The sequence below is a fragment of the Lathyrus oleraceus genome, chromosome 5 (genome assembly GCF_024323335.1).
Source record: "Lathyrus oleraceus cultivar Zhongwan6 chromosome 5, CAAS_Psat_ZW6_1.0, whole genome shotgun sequence".
Lineage (NCBI taxonomy): Eukaryota > Viridiplantae > Streptophyta > Magnoliopsida > Fabales > Fabaceae > Lathyrus > Lathyrus oleraceus.
Genome location: NC_066583.1, coordinates 493,658,150 through 493,673,624, shown reverse-complemented (window position 1 = coordinate 493,673,624; position 15,475 = coordinate 493,658,150). Strand labels below are relative to the sequence as shown.

Here is a 15,475-nt window from a genome sequence, read left to right as displayed (position 1 = left end):
AACTGCTGTTGATATTCCTGTTATTTTGCATCAATCTAAGTAATTGCTTTTAGATGTTTTCAAAATCCTTCTCCTATGCCTAAGGGAGAAGTGAACATTGTTTGGGCATTTTCAAATTGATCATTAATAAAATTAATTCTATTCATCCACATCTATGATGTTTTGTTTTTACTTTTTGCTTTATTATGAAAATGGTAATCACAAAAAAAAACATAAATAAACAATATAATTGTCCATCTGCATAATATTTGGTCACGAATTCACTTCTCTAAAATCAAAATATCAAATCATTATGCAGGTTGGTTTCTAACCCCATTGAATACAATGATCCTTCTCCAAGTTTTGAATTCCCTGTGTTTGACGCTGATCACACTGAATTACACCGTGTTTTTGACTCGGATTTCACATGTTTATTAGGACTTTATTATCATTTTGTTTGTATTATCCTCTCTTTTATCTTGTTTTCAGATATTTAGCACTTTCAGACTCTTTTGGAAGAAACGAAGCAAAAAGACCTAAAATTAGGGTTTTTCAGCGAAATTACACACATGGCGGCCGCTATGGGAGAAGCCTTGAGTCATCAGCCCTTAACTAGGAGGTAACTGCCACGTTCCCATGATCCACCCCATTTACACACATGACGGGCGCCATGAAGGGATGGCGGGTGCCACCTTTGAAAGTCACATTCCCACTAAGGGGAAGTTGGAGGACACCATGGTCTTTGCAAGCTGCTGAAAACCTCTATAAATAGCTCGTTCCATTTTGTTTTCTAATCATCCAACTTAGTTTTACAACACTAAGCATATATTTATCATTTGTAATAGCGATAATCCGTCACATCGGGGGGTTATCGCAGCTTAGTGAGATTGAGTTGGGTCACTTCGAGTTGCTGTCGTCTTTAGCTTCAGGAGTCGGAGGTTTATTTTTGTACCAGATTTAAAGCCCTCCATTTGGAGCAAGTTCTTATTTATCGCTTTATTTATTTATTTCCCTCATCGCTTTTATTTTATTTATTTCCCGCATCGCTTTTACTTTATTTATTTTCCGCACCCGCTTTACTTTATTTATTTTTCGCACTCACTTTACTTTATTTATTTTCCGCACTCACTTTACTTTATTTATTTTCCGCACTCGCTTTACTTTATTTATTTTCCGCACTCGCTTTACTTTATTTATTTTCCGCACTCGCTTTACTTTATTTACTTTACACACTTTACTCTCTCTCTCTACGCCTCACATTCTAAACCAAACTTTTCATCATGATTAACACTGTTGTGTTTGTTTATGTTATCATGTCTGGCTAAATCTTTTAAAGGTTAGAATGTAAGGATCGCGGTTAAAGTAATGTTTCACATATTGAATCTATAGAAATACTTTAAAGGCTATTTTGATATTTAACTTGAGTTTTCTAAAACAAACTTGGTTAGTTTTAATTATTCGAGGAGTGCGAAAGCACCCTGGCTTAGTAACTAGGAATTTTTATCACTTTAAGGAAAAACTATTTTTAAAACTGTTTTCGGACGCGTTAATAGATTTAAAATCAGGAAACTCCTTGGGTAAACATTCCAAATCAAAATCACTTTTCAACTAAGTTTACGAGTCTCATTTCTTAAAAATAAGTTTACTACTTTAGCGTTATGCGCACCTTTTATAAGTGACAATAAAAGGCCTTAATTTAAGGGTAAACTCGGTTATGAATACGCGAAAGCGACAATTCCTGTTAAATGGATTCTTTTCAAGAGTAGAATATATTGCCTCATAAGTAGTTCTATTTAGACTATCGAAACATTACTTAACTAACGTGAATTACATTCAACCTGTCTTTACCTGCATTTATTATTTACCATTATTTTGCAAACCCAATATCTCTTTTATACCGTCTTAGATAAACACTGTAACGATAGTAATCGATAGATTGACGATTGGTCTTGGTGGGATCGATATTCTTTTATATTAATTTGACGTAATTCGTGAACTCGCGAATCACCTACGACCAAGCTTTTGGCGCCGTTGTCGGGGACCAACTTCGTCAAACTTCGTACCCTATTGTTACACCGTATAGACTAAGGCATTATTAGTCGGTACGTGTGAAGAACCCGTAGTACTGGAAATTTAGTAGATCCTTTAGCGGAACCCGAACGTTATACTCGTACACGCCTCTTACTTATCCGAATTAAGAAAGCTATGGCCGAAAATCGCGATAGGCGACCTCTTAAGGCATTTGCCCAACCCTCTGATGAGGAACCTAGTTCGAGTATAGTAAACCCCTTATTCCTGCTAACAATTTCGAACTAAAACCTTCTTTGTTGCAATTAGTGCAACATAACCAATATGCGGGTCTCGCAACCGAGAACCCGATTCAACATTTAAAAGTTTTTATCCAACTAGCCGACACCTTTAAATCTAACGGTGCTTCACCCGATGCGATCCGTTTAAGATTATTTCCTTTCTCCCTCAGGGATAGAGCACGTTCATGGCTAGATTCACTTCCAGCTAATTCAATAACTACCTGGGAAGACCTTAGGAGAGTATTCCTTGCTAGATATTTCTCTCTAGTAAGACTGCTTTTCTTCAAAACCAAATAACTAGATTTGCTCAAAACCGAGGAGAACCGCTTTTTGAATCTTGGGAGAGATATAAAGAGCTATTAAGAGTCTGCCCACACCATGGCCTAAAACAATGGATGATCGTTCATACCTTCTACAATGGACTCCATTATAACACCAAGATGAGCATCGACGCTGCCGTAGGTGGCGCGCTGATGAACAAACCTTATCCAGAAGCTTGTGACCTGATTGAGGATATGGCCCAAAACCATTACCAATGGGGAACTGAACAAGCATCAATAGAGAAAAAGGAGACCCAAGGTGGAATACATGAGATAAGCTCTCTAGACATGATGCAGGCGAGAATGGATGCTTTAGCCCTTAGGATCGAACATATGCCTACAAACACTAACACCGTAGAAGTAGTCCATACAGAGTGTGAACTCTGTGGATCTAAAGGACACGAATCGGCAACCTTTTGAACAAACTGAATACCGACCAAGTGAATTACGCCCAAGGTAACCCATTTTCAAACACTTACAACCCTGGATGGAAGAATCATCTGAATTTCTCCTATAAAAACCAGAACCCTATCCAAAATCATGCCCCTCAGAGACCGCAAGGTTATCAAGCCCAAAAACCAAACCAACCTATGCAAGCTGTGCCCCAGAAGTCTAACCTTGAGAAGATCATGGAGAGCTTTATATCGGGCCAGACTCAGCAAAATAAAGAATTCCTCAACCAGAACATTCACGTAAACAAACTTATAACGCAATTAGGAACCAAGGTTGATCAGATAATCACTCACAACAAGATGCTTGAAACCCAGATCTCACAGGTAGCATAAAACCAAGCCCCACAAACTACACCTGGAGGACAATTCCCTGGATAACCTCAACCAAACCCTCAAGGGCAAGCTAACGCTATCTCGTTACGAAGTGGGACTGCTTATGAAGGGCCTCAGAACCCAGCAATGCGCGAGTCCAAAACTTCTAAAGAAAATATGCCTGCAAACCAAGAAGAGGAACTAGAGGAATCCGAGAAACAAACCAACCAAGAAGGAGAAGCCAAGGATAAAACTTACAAACCACCACCCCGTACAAACCACCAATCCCATATTTGCAAAGACTTAAACAAACCAAAGTCAACAACCAATACCAAAAATTTATAAAAGTGATAGAAAAGCTTCATGTAGAGATTCCTTTCACCGAAGCTGTCACCCAAATTCCGTCTTACGCCAAATTTCTCAAAGACATCTTAACCGACAAGCGTAGGCTTGACGACCCAAAACCCTTGGAATGCAATTTTTTATTTCCGAGGATAAACTTGCTAAGAAGGAGAAAGACCCTGGTATTTTTTCTATACCTTGCATTTTAGGGAGTCATGTGATCGACAAAGCTTTCCTAGACTTAGGCGCTAGTGTAAGTTTAATGCCCTTAGCTGTATGTAAAAGGTTAAACTTAGGAGAATTGCAACCAACTAAGATGTCCCTCCAATTAGCCGATAGGTCTGTTAAGTATCCTGTAGGCATTTTAAAAGACATCCCAGTTAGGATCAGTCAACTTTATATCCCAACAGACTTTGTGGTCATGGATATCAAAGAAGACGAAGATATCCCTATTCTTTTAGGTAGACCATTCTTATCAACAGAAGGAGCTATATAGATGTCAAAAGAGGGAAATTAACCTTCGAAGTATGGGATGAAAAGATCGAGTTCATTCTTTCAAAATTCCTGATGGCACAAATTCTAGGAGACGCATGTTATGCGATCGATGTCATAGATGAATGCATAGGAGAATTTGATCAAGGAGAACCTAAGATCGAACCATTGTCAAACCCGAATGAAAAGGATGACGAGTTAGAGGAAACGTAACCTCACACTAACGAATGTCTGGATCTTACTCCAGACCCTTCACTTAATTCTCAAAAACCAGCCCAAGAACTTAAGGAACTACCCAAGAACCTAAATATGAGTTCTTGGATGAAGAAACGAACCGCCCAGTAATAGTTAGTGCCACCTTAAACCAGGATGAGACGAATCGACTCTTGAACGTTTTAAGAAGATACCCCTCTGCCTTAGGGTACAACATCTCTTATCTAAAAGGTATAAGCCCATCCATGTGTATGCACAAGATCTCACTAGAGGAGGATTTAAAACCTTATAGAGAAAATCCGAGAAGGATCAACCCTGTGATGAGCGAGGTAGTAAAGAAGGAAGTCCTTAAACTACTGGAAGCTGGTATAATCTATTAGATTTCTGATAGTAAGTGGGTAAGTCATGTACATGTGGTAGCCAAGAAGGGAGGCATCACAGTTGTGCAGAACGAGAAGGGAGAGCATGTCGCTAAACGCATAGAAGGCGGATGGCATATGTGCATAGATTATAGGAAGCTCAATAAGGAAACTAGGAAAGACCATTTCCCCCTTCCATTCATAGATCAAATGCTGGAGCGTCTTGCCAGAAACTCTTACTTTTGTTATCTTGATGGATATTCTGGATTTTTCCAAATACCCATACACCCCGAGGATCAAGAAAAAACAACCTTTACCAGTCCTTACGGAACGTTTGCTTACAGAAGAATGCCGTTTGGACTCTGTAATGAGCCAGCTACTTTCCAACATTGTATGATGTCAATCTTTGCAGATTATCTCAACAAAATCATGGAAGTATTCATGGACGACTTCTCGGTGTGTGGATTAGACTTTGAAGATTGCCTTATTAACCTCGAGAAAATCCTAGAGAGATGCGTAGAAGTTAACCTTGTGTTAAACTGGGAGAAGTGCCACTTTATGGTTAAAGAAGGCATAATCTTAGGACATATAATATCTGAAAGAGGCATTGAGGTCGATAAAGCGAAGATAGAAGTTATAGAAAACCTTAACCCTCCTAAGACAGTTAGAGAAGTCCGTAGTTTCCTTGGACACGCCGGTTTCTATCGATGCTTCATAAAAGATTTCTCTAAAATAACGAAGCCCCTGACAGGCCTTCTGATGAAAGACATCAAATTCATTTTCGATGAAAAATGCATCGAAGCCTTTAACCGTTTAAAACAAGCATTAATTTCAGCACCCAGTCTACAAACCCCGAATTGGACTAAACACTTCGAAATAATGTGTGATGCTAGCGATTTCGCTATAGGAGCTTTTTTAGGGCAAAGAAAAGAAAAGAAACTACACGTAATATTTTACGCTAGTAGAACCCTAGATGCCTCTCAATTAAATTATAAAACAACAGAGAAGGAACTCCTAGCTGTAGTTTTCGCAATTGATAAATTTAGGTCTTATCTTGTAGGATTTAAGATTATAGTCTATACAGACCATGCAGCTATCCGTTATCTTCTGAGCAAAAAGGATGCAACACCTAGATTACTCAGGTGGATCCTTTTGGTACAAGAATTCGACTTAGACATTAGAGACAAAAGAGGAACAGAAAACGTAGTTGCTGACCATCTTTCCAAATTAGACCATTTAAAGCCATATCATTTACCTATAAATGATGACTTCACCTATGACAGACTGGTAGCTAAGATAGATACCGCCCCCTTGAACCTGATTGAGACAACCTTGGGACGATTTCAGAAATTAGCAGAGTACCATGGTACACTGATTTTGTGAACTATCTAGCCTCTGATATCATACCACCTGACCTCAACTATCAACAGAAGAAGAAGTTCTTTAAAGATATAAGACACTTCTATTGGGACGAACAACTCCTTTTCAAAAGAGGAACTGATAACATATTCCGACGTTGCATCCCGGAAGAAGAATTCAGAAACATCATAGAACATTGTCACTCTTCACCCTATGATGTGATGTCCATGCTGGTCTTTATTGGCCGACATTATGGCGTGATGTCCATGCTTATATTTTCCGATGTGACCGGTGTCAGCGTGCTGGAAACATATTAAGACGTGACGAAATGCCTTTGAATAACATCCAAGAAGTAGAATTATTTGACGTTTGGGGTATTGATTTCATGGGACCTTTTCCATCTTCATTGGGAAACAAGTACATTTTGGTAGTAGTTGACTATGTGTCCAAGTGGATAGAAGCCATCGCTGCACCCACCAACGACACAAGATTAGTCATTAAGATGTTCAAGAATAATATCTTTCCCATATTTGGAGTGCCACGACTTGTCATAAGTGATGGTGGATCACATTTTATATCCAGGATATTTAATAAACTCCTAAGGAAATATGGAGTAAAACACGGAGTAGCAACACCGTATCACCCCCAGACTAATGGTCAAGTGGAAGTATCCAACAGAGAGATTAAACAGATCTTGGAGAAAACTATATCAATATCTAGAAAAGATTGGTCTGAAAAGCTAATAGAAGCACTGTGGGCTTACAGAACTGCTTACAAAACCCCTATTGGAACTACACTGTACCTGTTGGTCTACGGGAAGTCATGTTACTTACCTTTTGAACTCAAGCACAAGGCATATTGGGCCATCAAGACCCTAAATTTGGATTACCTAGTGTCTGGCAAGAAGCGAATCCTTGATATTCACAAACTGGAGGAACTCCGCCAGAACGCTTACGAGAATGCCGTTATATACAAAGAGAGAACCAAAGCTTGGCACGACAAAAGGATCGTGAAAAAGGAATTTAATATAGGAGACTCTATTCTCTTCTTCAATTCGAGATTACGTCTTTTTCCAGGTAAGCTGCGTTCGAGATGGACAGGACCCTTTGAGGTGTCCAAAATCCTAAAATATGGAGCAGTTGAAATCCAGAACAACTCCTGTAATTCGTTCGTGGTAAATGGACAAAGACGGAAGCAATACGAAGGAGGTGACATACCCACAGAATGTCATGACCAAACTCTGACCGACCCTCTAGTTCCTACCTCTAACATATAAAGTTCGAATCGTCAAGCTAACGACGTTAAACAAGCGCTGCATGGGAGGCAACCCATGATTTCTTTTCCTTTACTTTTACTATTTTCAATTTATATTTTTATTTGTTATATATATATGTATATCTATGTGGAGACTAACAGTTATAATGTTTGTGATTCCAGGTGTCCTCTGTTTCTAATCTAACTTTTCAGGAATGGAGAATATTGACACTATGCCAGTAATCTTTCGTGACCCAGTTCAAGAGCAGTGTTACGCCATGCTTTCATAGCGCCCAATGCTGCCATCCTTAAAAAAAGGAGGAACCATCTCTTTCGGTGGTTTGATTACCTCCATTTCTAGAGCGTTGAATCTACACGCTGAGTTAGCCATCTTGGAACCACTCCCTCATCGCACCATTAACTTGAAGTTTTTGAAAGATATGAAATTATGCAAGGTGCGGCGAGAAGGTGGTTTCTACCTCATGATACATGGTGCAGCTGTACCCAGTGTTGTCCTACCTTGCTCCCAGCATACGGATGTGCGACATGCGAGGAACTGGACATACGATCTTGATGCTCCACCCTTTACCAATCCTTTGCCACCTAACGTTCCTATGGACGATGGGCAAGGGACCGAAGATGAGTATGACCGACGCGACCAGTCACCTGCTCATGATATTCCTATTGTATCACCTACACACATTTCACCTTCTTCCTCTAACCCTTTTGCAGGTACCACTCCTGGTTTCTACATCACCGAGGAGATGTGGCGTGAGCACCTAGCTCGTGAGGAAAGGCGTGACACCCTCCTAAACACCATAAACCAACAACTGTCAAATAATATGAGTTTTATGGTAGCTTCCCAGCAGCGTAGTGAGCAAGCACATCAGACTGTCACTGAGTCCTTGCTTGCGATCACTAATGAGCAGCAACGCCAGCGACAGGCTAATGAGCGTCACTTCTCTCTCATCGAGGCCACCCAAGGATCTCTCCTAGGTCTCTCTCAGCAGCTGCAGGAAGGACTTAGTACTCAAACCAGACATCGTCGACTCAGGCATCCTGACCAGGGAGGTGACGGTGACGGTACCGGTGCTCACCCCTAGCTCTCTCTCTCTCTCTCTCTCTCTCTCTCTCTCTCTCTCTCCAAGTTACTCCTACCCTATCTCATATCGAAACATTGAGGACAATGTTCGGTTTAAGTGTGGGAGGAGATTTTATCGCTTTTCATCTTTCCTTTATTTTTATTGCTTTTTATCGCTTTCCTTTACGTTTATCGCTTTTTACCGTTTTCCTTTAATTTTAGTATGTTTTATGTTTTAATTGCTTATTTTTCCCTTTCAATAAAATAACATGTGTCTGACGAGTCATCTGTGTAATGTATCCTTATTTCCCCCATTTCTTTAACCTTACCAAAAAAATTTAGCCAAGAAAACAATACATCTTGAACATTCAGGATATAAGACAGGTTTATAATAGGATGTAAAAGACTTGGGAAAACTTTTTCTAAAAATAGGCATTGTCTTAACACCTTAGGCTTCATGATTATAAGAGTCGATCTCGATACCCCATATGTTGTAGCCCTAGTTTTTGTTCCAAATAAGTCCTGAAGTAGTTTATCCTAGCTGTCAGCTCCGACTTAAGCATGCTCTACGTAGGGGACCGATGAAAATAAGTGAATGATCACAAAAATTCCTGCTTTGTTCTCAAATCGCATGAAAATCCAGGCTAGGTGACTCTCACACGGTCATTTAACCCAGCAAAATAAAAACATATGCGGAACATGCAGAAGAAAAATAAAAAATAATAAGCCTATTTGTTTGTTGGTTCAGAGTTATCCAGTGCTGAACTTGGTAGGGTGGATTACGATCCAATCCCGCACAACTGCAAGTTGGGTTAAATAAAGGGGTTACACCAACTTATGTACCGGAGCCCCATGCTTAGAAAAATAAAAAATAAAGCCTATTTGCTTGTTGGTTCAGAGGTATCTGGTGTTGAACTTGGTAGGGTGGATTACGATCCAATCCCCGACAACTGCAAATTGGGTTGAATAAAAGGGTTACACCAACTTATGTACCAGAGCCCTGTGTTTAAGATCATAATCACTAACTGGTCACTTTACTATGCGTATGTACGAATAACGGGCTTAATGTGATTGCACCTGAATGAAAGGACTTTAAGAAAACAAAAAGAAGGCTTAGGTATGGTGGGGTAATGTGTATTGATTTGTATAGGAATGAAGCCTACGACCACAATTGCGGGAAGTGTCACCATAATACCCTTAGTTCGATTCGTTAGTACCTATCGATACATTCCTTGAATGAACTCGTAAGTCTTTTTGCCTCGAATTAGCTCCAGTTGATACTTATTTTCTTGCATAAACTATGAAGAGTTTTGCTTGAGGACAAGCAAAGGTTTAAGTGTGGGAGAATTTGATCACACTGAATTACACCGTGTTTTTGACTTGGATTTCACTTTTTTATTAGGACTTTATTATCATTTTGTTTGTATTATCCTCTCTTTTATCTTTTTTTCAGATATTTAGCACTTTCGGACTCTTTTGGAAGAAACGAAGCAAAAAGACCTAAAATTAGGGTTTTTCGGCGAAATTACACACATGGCCTTGCACATGGCGGCCGCTATGGGAGAAGCCATGAGTCATCAGCCCTCAACTAGGAGGTAACCTCCATGTTCCCATGATCCACACCATTTACACACATGGCGGGCGCCATGAAGGGATGGCGGGCGCCACCTTTGGAAGTCACGTTCCCACTAAGGGGAAGTTGGAGGACACCATGGTCTTTGCAAGCTGCTGAAAACCTATATAAATAGCTCGTTCCATTTTGTTTTCTAATCATCCAACTTAGTTTTATAACACTAAGGATATATTTATCATTTGTAATAGCAATAATCCGTCACATCGGGGGGTTATCGCGCCTTAGTGAGATTGAGTTGGGTCACTTCGAGTTGTCGTCGTCTTTAGCTTCAGGAGTCGGAGGTTTAGTTTTGTACCAGATTTAAAGCCCTCCATTTGGAGTAGGTTCTTATTTATCGCTTTATTTATTTATTTCCCGCATCTCTTTTATTTTATTTATTTCCTGCATCGCTTTTACTTTATTTATTTTCTGCACTCGCTTTACTTTATTTATTTTCCGCACTCGCTTTACTTTATTTATTTTCCGCACTCGTTTTACTTTATTTATTTTCCGCACTCGCTTTACATTATTTATTTTCCGCACTCGCTTTACTTTACTTACTTTACGCACTTTACTCGCTCTCTACGCCTCACATTCTAAAACAAACTTTTCATCATGATTAACACCGTTGTGTTTGTTTGTGTTACCATGTCTGGCTAAATCTTTTAAAGGTTAGAATGTAAGGATCGCGGTTAAAGTAATGTTTCACATATTGAATCTGTAGAAACTTTAAAGGCTGTTTTGATTTTTAACTTGAGTTTTCTAAAACAAACTTGGTTAGTTTTAATTATTCAAGGAGTGCGAAAGCACCCTGGCTTAGTAACTAGGAATTTTTATCACTTTAAGGAAAAACTATTTTTGAAACTGTTTTCGGACGCGTTGATAGATTGAAAATCAGGAAACTCCTTTGGTAAACTTTCCAAATCAACATCACTTTTCAACTAAGTTTACGAGTCTCATTTCTTAAAAATAAGTCTACTACTTTAGAATTCTGCGCACCTTTTATAAGTGACAATAAAAGGCCTTAATTTAAGGGTAAACTCGATTCTGAATACGCGAAAGTGACAGTTCCTGTTAAATGGATTATTTTCAAGAGTAGAAAATATTGCCTCATAAGTAGTTCTATTTAGACAATCGAAACATCACTTAACTAACGTGAATTACATTCAACCTGTCTTTACCTGCATTTATTATTTACCATTGTTTTGCAAACCCGATATTTCTTTTATACCGTTTTAGATAAACACCGTAACGATAGTAATCGATAGATTGACGATTGGTCTCTGTGGGATCGATATTCTTTTATATTACTTTGACGTAATTCGTGCACTTGCGAATCATCTACGATTAGACGCCGATAAGGAAAGTGATGAAGAAGTGAGTGATGAATTATCTTGTCTTCTTGAGCAAGATGAAAAGACCATTCAGCCGTTCGAAGAGCAGATTGAGCTAGTTAACTTGGGTTCCGAGGATGATGTAAAGGAAGTCAAGATTGGGTCTCGCCTGTGTCTAGATGTTAAGAAAGGGTTGATTCATCTTCTTTGAGAGTATTCAGATGTGTTTGCTTGGTCCTATCAAGACATGCCTGGTTTGGATTCTGAGATTGTGGAGCATAAATTGCCATTGAAGCCAGAATGCCCGCCAATCAAACAGAAGTTAAGAAGAAGGCATCCAGATATGGCTGTGAAGATTAAAGAGGAAGTGCAAAAGCAAATTGATGCCGGTTTCCTTGTTACCGTTGCGTATCCGTAATGGGTGGCCAATATTGTGCATGTGCCAAAGAAAGATGGAAAAGTCCGCATGTATGTCGACTATAAAGATTTGAGTAAAGCTACTCCGAAAGATGATTTCCCTCTACAACACATTGATATGTTGGTAGACAATACTGCTAAATTCAAAGTCTTTTCGTTTATGGATGGATTTTCCGGATATAATCAGATCAAGATGGCACCCGAAGATATGGAGAAGACCACATTCATTACACCATGGGGAACATTCTGTTATAGAATGATGCCTTTCGGTTTAAAGAATGCTGGTGCAACTTACCAAAGAGCAATGACTACTCTTTTTTATGATATAATGCATAAAGAGATTGAAGTATATGTCGATGACATGATTTCTAAATCAATTGATGAAGAGGAACATGTTGAGCATTTGTTGAAGCTATTCCAGCGTTTGAGGAAATATAAACTCCGCTTGAATCCCAATAAGTGTACTTTTGGTGTTCGTTCGGGTAAGTTGTTGGGCTTTATTGTCAGCGAGAAGGGTATCGAGGTTAATCCTGCCAAGGTCAAAGCAATACAAGAGATGCATGCGCCCAAAACTGAGAAGAAAGTCAGAGGTTTTCTCAGCCACTTGAATTATATCTCCAGATTCATTTCACACATGACTGCCACATGTGCGCCTATATTCAAGCTTCTTCGGAAGGATCAGTCTTGTGATTGGACCGAATACTGCCAGAAAGCTTTTGACAATATCAAGGATTATCTGCTAAAACCTCCGATTTTGTCTCCACCTATTGAAGGAAGACCGTTGATCATGTATTTGACCGTGCTTGAAGATAGTATCGGTTGTGTTCTTGGTCAGCAAGATGAGACTGGAAAGAAATAATTTGCAATTTACTACCTCAGTAAGAAGTTCACCGACTGTGAGACTCGGTATTCTATGCTTGAGAAAACTTATTGCGTATTGGCTTGGGCTACTAAGCGTCTGCGTCAATATATGTTGAATCATACCACTTGGTTGATATCCAAAATGGATCCGATCAAGTATATATTTGGAAAGCCTGCTTTAACTGGGAGGATTTCCCGTTGGCAGATGTTGTTATCAGAGTATGATATCGAATACCGATCTCAGAAAGCGATCAAAGGTAGTATCTTGGCTGACCATTTGGCTCACCAACTGATTGAAGATTATCAGTCAGTGCTGTATGATTTTCCTGATGAAGAGATTTTGTACTTGAAAATGAAAGATTGTGATGAACCATTGCTAGAAGAAGGGCCAGAACCTGGTTCCCATTGGGGCATGGTATTTGATGGAGCTGTTAATTAGTATGGTAATGGCATTGGGGCAGTGATTATTACTCCTCAAGGCACGCATTTACCATTTACAGCTAGATTGACTTTCAAGTGTACAAATAACATGGAAAAATATGAAGCTTGCATTATGGGGCTCAAAGAGGCCATGAATCTCAGAATCAAGTATTTGGATGTCTTTGGAGATTCAACTTTGGTTGTGAATCAGATCAAAGGTGAATGAGAGACAAGTCAGCCCAGTTTAATACCATATAGAGATTATGCGAGGAGGATTTCAACTTTCTTTACAAAGGTTGAGTTTCATCATATCCCTCGAGATGAAAATCGGATGGCAGATGCTCTTGCAACATTGGCATCCATGATTGTAGTGAAGTATTGGAATGAGGTTCCCAATTTGTCTGTGATACGTCTTGATAGGCCAACTCATGTGTTTGTTGTTGAACAGGTCAAAGACGAGAAGCCGTGGTATTACGAAATCAAATGTTTCCTCTAAAGTCAAATTTACCCGCCCGGGGCATCTTTGAAAGATAAGAAGACTTTGAGAAGATTAGCCAACAATTTCTACTTGAAGGGTGATATATTGTACAAGAGAAACTTCGACATGGTTTTGCTCAGATGTGTGGATAGGCACGAAGCACACTTGTTGATGACTAAAGTGCATGAAGGTTCCTTTGGTACTCATTCCAATGGACATGCAATGGCAAAGAAGATGTTTCGAGTAGGTTACTATTGGTTGAAAATGGAATCTGACTATTGCAAGTTTGTGAAGAAATGCCACAAGTGTCAAATTTATGCTGATAAGATTCTTGTTCCCCCGACACTATTGAATGTTATTTCTTCCCCATGGCCCTTCTCCATGTGGGGAATTGATATGATTGGGATGATTGAGCCCAAACATTCGAATGGACATCGTTTCATTTTAGTGGCAATTGACTACTTCACAAAATGGGTTGAAGCGACATCGTATGCAAATGCAACCAAGCACGTTGTTGTAAGGTTTATCAAGAATCAAATCATATGTTGTTATGGTGTGCCAAGCAAGATCATTACTAATAACGGATCAAACTTGAATAACAATATGGTGGAAGCTCTTTACAAGGACTTCAAGATTACACACCATTATTCTTCTCCCTACATACCCAAGATGAATGGGGTTGTTGAAGCTGCGAATAAGAACATTAAGAAGATTATATAGAAGATGGTTGTCACATATAAGGATGCTCCCGTTTGCTTTGCATGGGTATCGTACATCCGTCCGTACTTCAACAGGGGCAACTCCTTTTTCTCTTGTGTATGGTATGGAAGCAGTGCTCCCCGTAGAGGTTGAGATTCCTTCATTACGTGTGCTCATGGAAGCCAAGTTGACTAAGGATGAATGGTGTCAGACCAGGTTTGATCAGTTGAATTTGATTGAAGAGAAGAGATTGACTGCCATGTGTCATGGCAGTTATATTAGAATAGAATGAAGAAAGCTTTTCATAAGAAGGTCAGACCTCGTGTGTTTAGAGAAGGTGTCCTTGTGTTCAAGAAGATCCTGTCGTTCAAACCAGATTCTAGGGGAAAATTGACTCCTAATTATGAAGGCCCATATGTTGTTAAGAGAGCCTTTTCAGGAGGTGCTTTGTTTCTTACAACTATGGATGGTGAAGAGTTCACTCGTCCTGTGAACGCAGATGCAGTCAAGAAATACTTCACCTAAAAAAGAAAAAGAACAGCTCGCTAAGTTGAAAACCCGAAAGGGCGGCTTAGGCAAAAAAGAGCGTCTCGGTGGATTGAAAACCCGAAAGGGCGATCTAGGCAAAAATTAGAGACATGAAACCAGAAAGAATTTCCCAATAAGTTTAGTACCCCATCTTGGGGCAACTTATGCAAAAATTAGGGATTATGGCAAGTAACTGCAGTTTGCTGATTGCCCAATTTTGGAAAGACTTTGTTGAGCACAAGGGTTGACGTTGATTCATCATCCCAATAGCGGTTAAGGGCACAGTGGATATCAAGGGTTGGTAAAATGATTAAGGATCATTTGTATTCAATGTAACCCTTTTCCATGTAAATTACCATTTCCAACTTTGTAAAAAATATATGGAGTCTTGTCATTTACAGACTACCATCCCATTAAATAAAGTTGAGCTTTTATCCAATTGTTTCTGCTGTTATTTACTTCAGCCAACAGTTTAAATTTTATTATGATCATTTTGGAAATTTAATTTTTTTTTCAAAACATATAAAAACAAGAATTTTTTCAAAGCTATTAAAAGGAAGTATCAACAACACTTCAAAGAGCATCAAGTCCTTAAGTGCGAAACATCAGAGGTTCCCCAAGTAGTTAGCCCTTCAGGTATCCCTAGTTGTTTGT

General features: G+C 39.3%; 1 non-coding gene across 1 annotated transcript; it reads right to left on the bottom strand.

Moving 5' to 3' along the window:
* Window positions 1-2,566: 2,566 nt before the first annotated feature.
* On the bottom strand, window positions 2,567-2,673 carry LOC127089664 (small nucleolar RNA R71). Its single transcript, XR_007791227.1, has one exon. It is a non-coding gene; the product is annotated as a small nucleolar RNA R71 (small nucleolar RNA).
* Window positions 2,674-15,475: the final 12,802 nt, after the last annotated feature.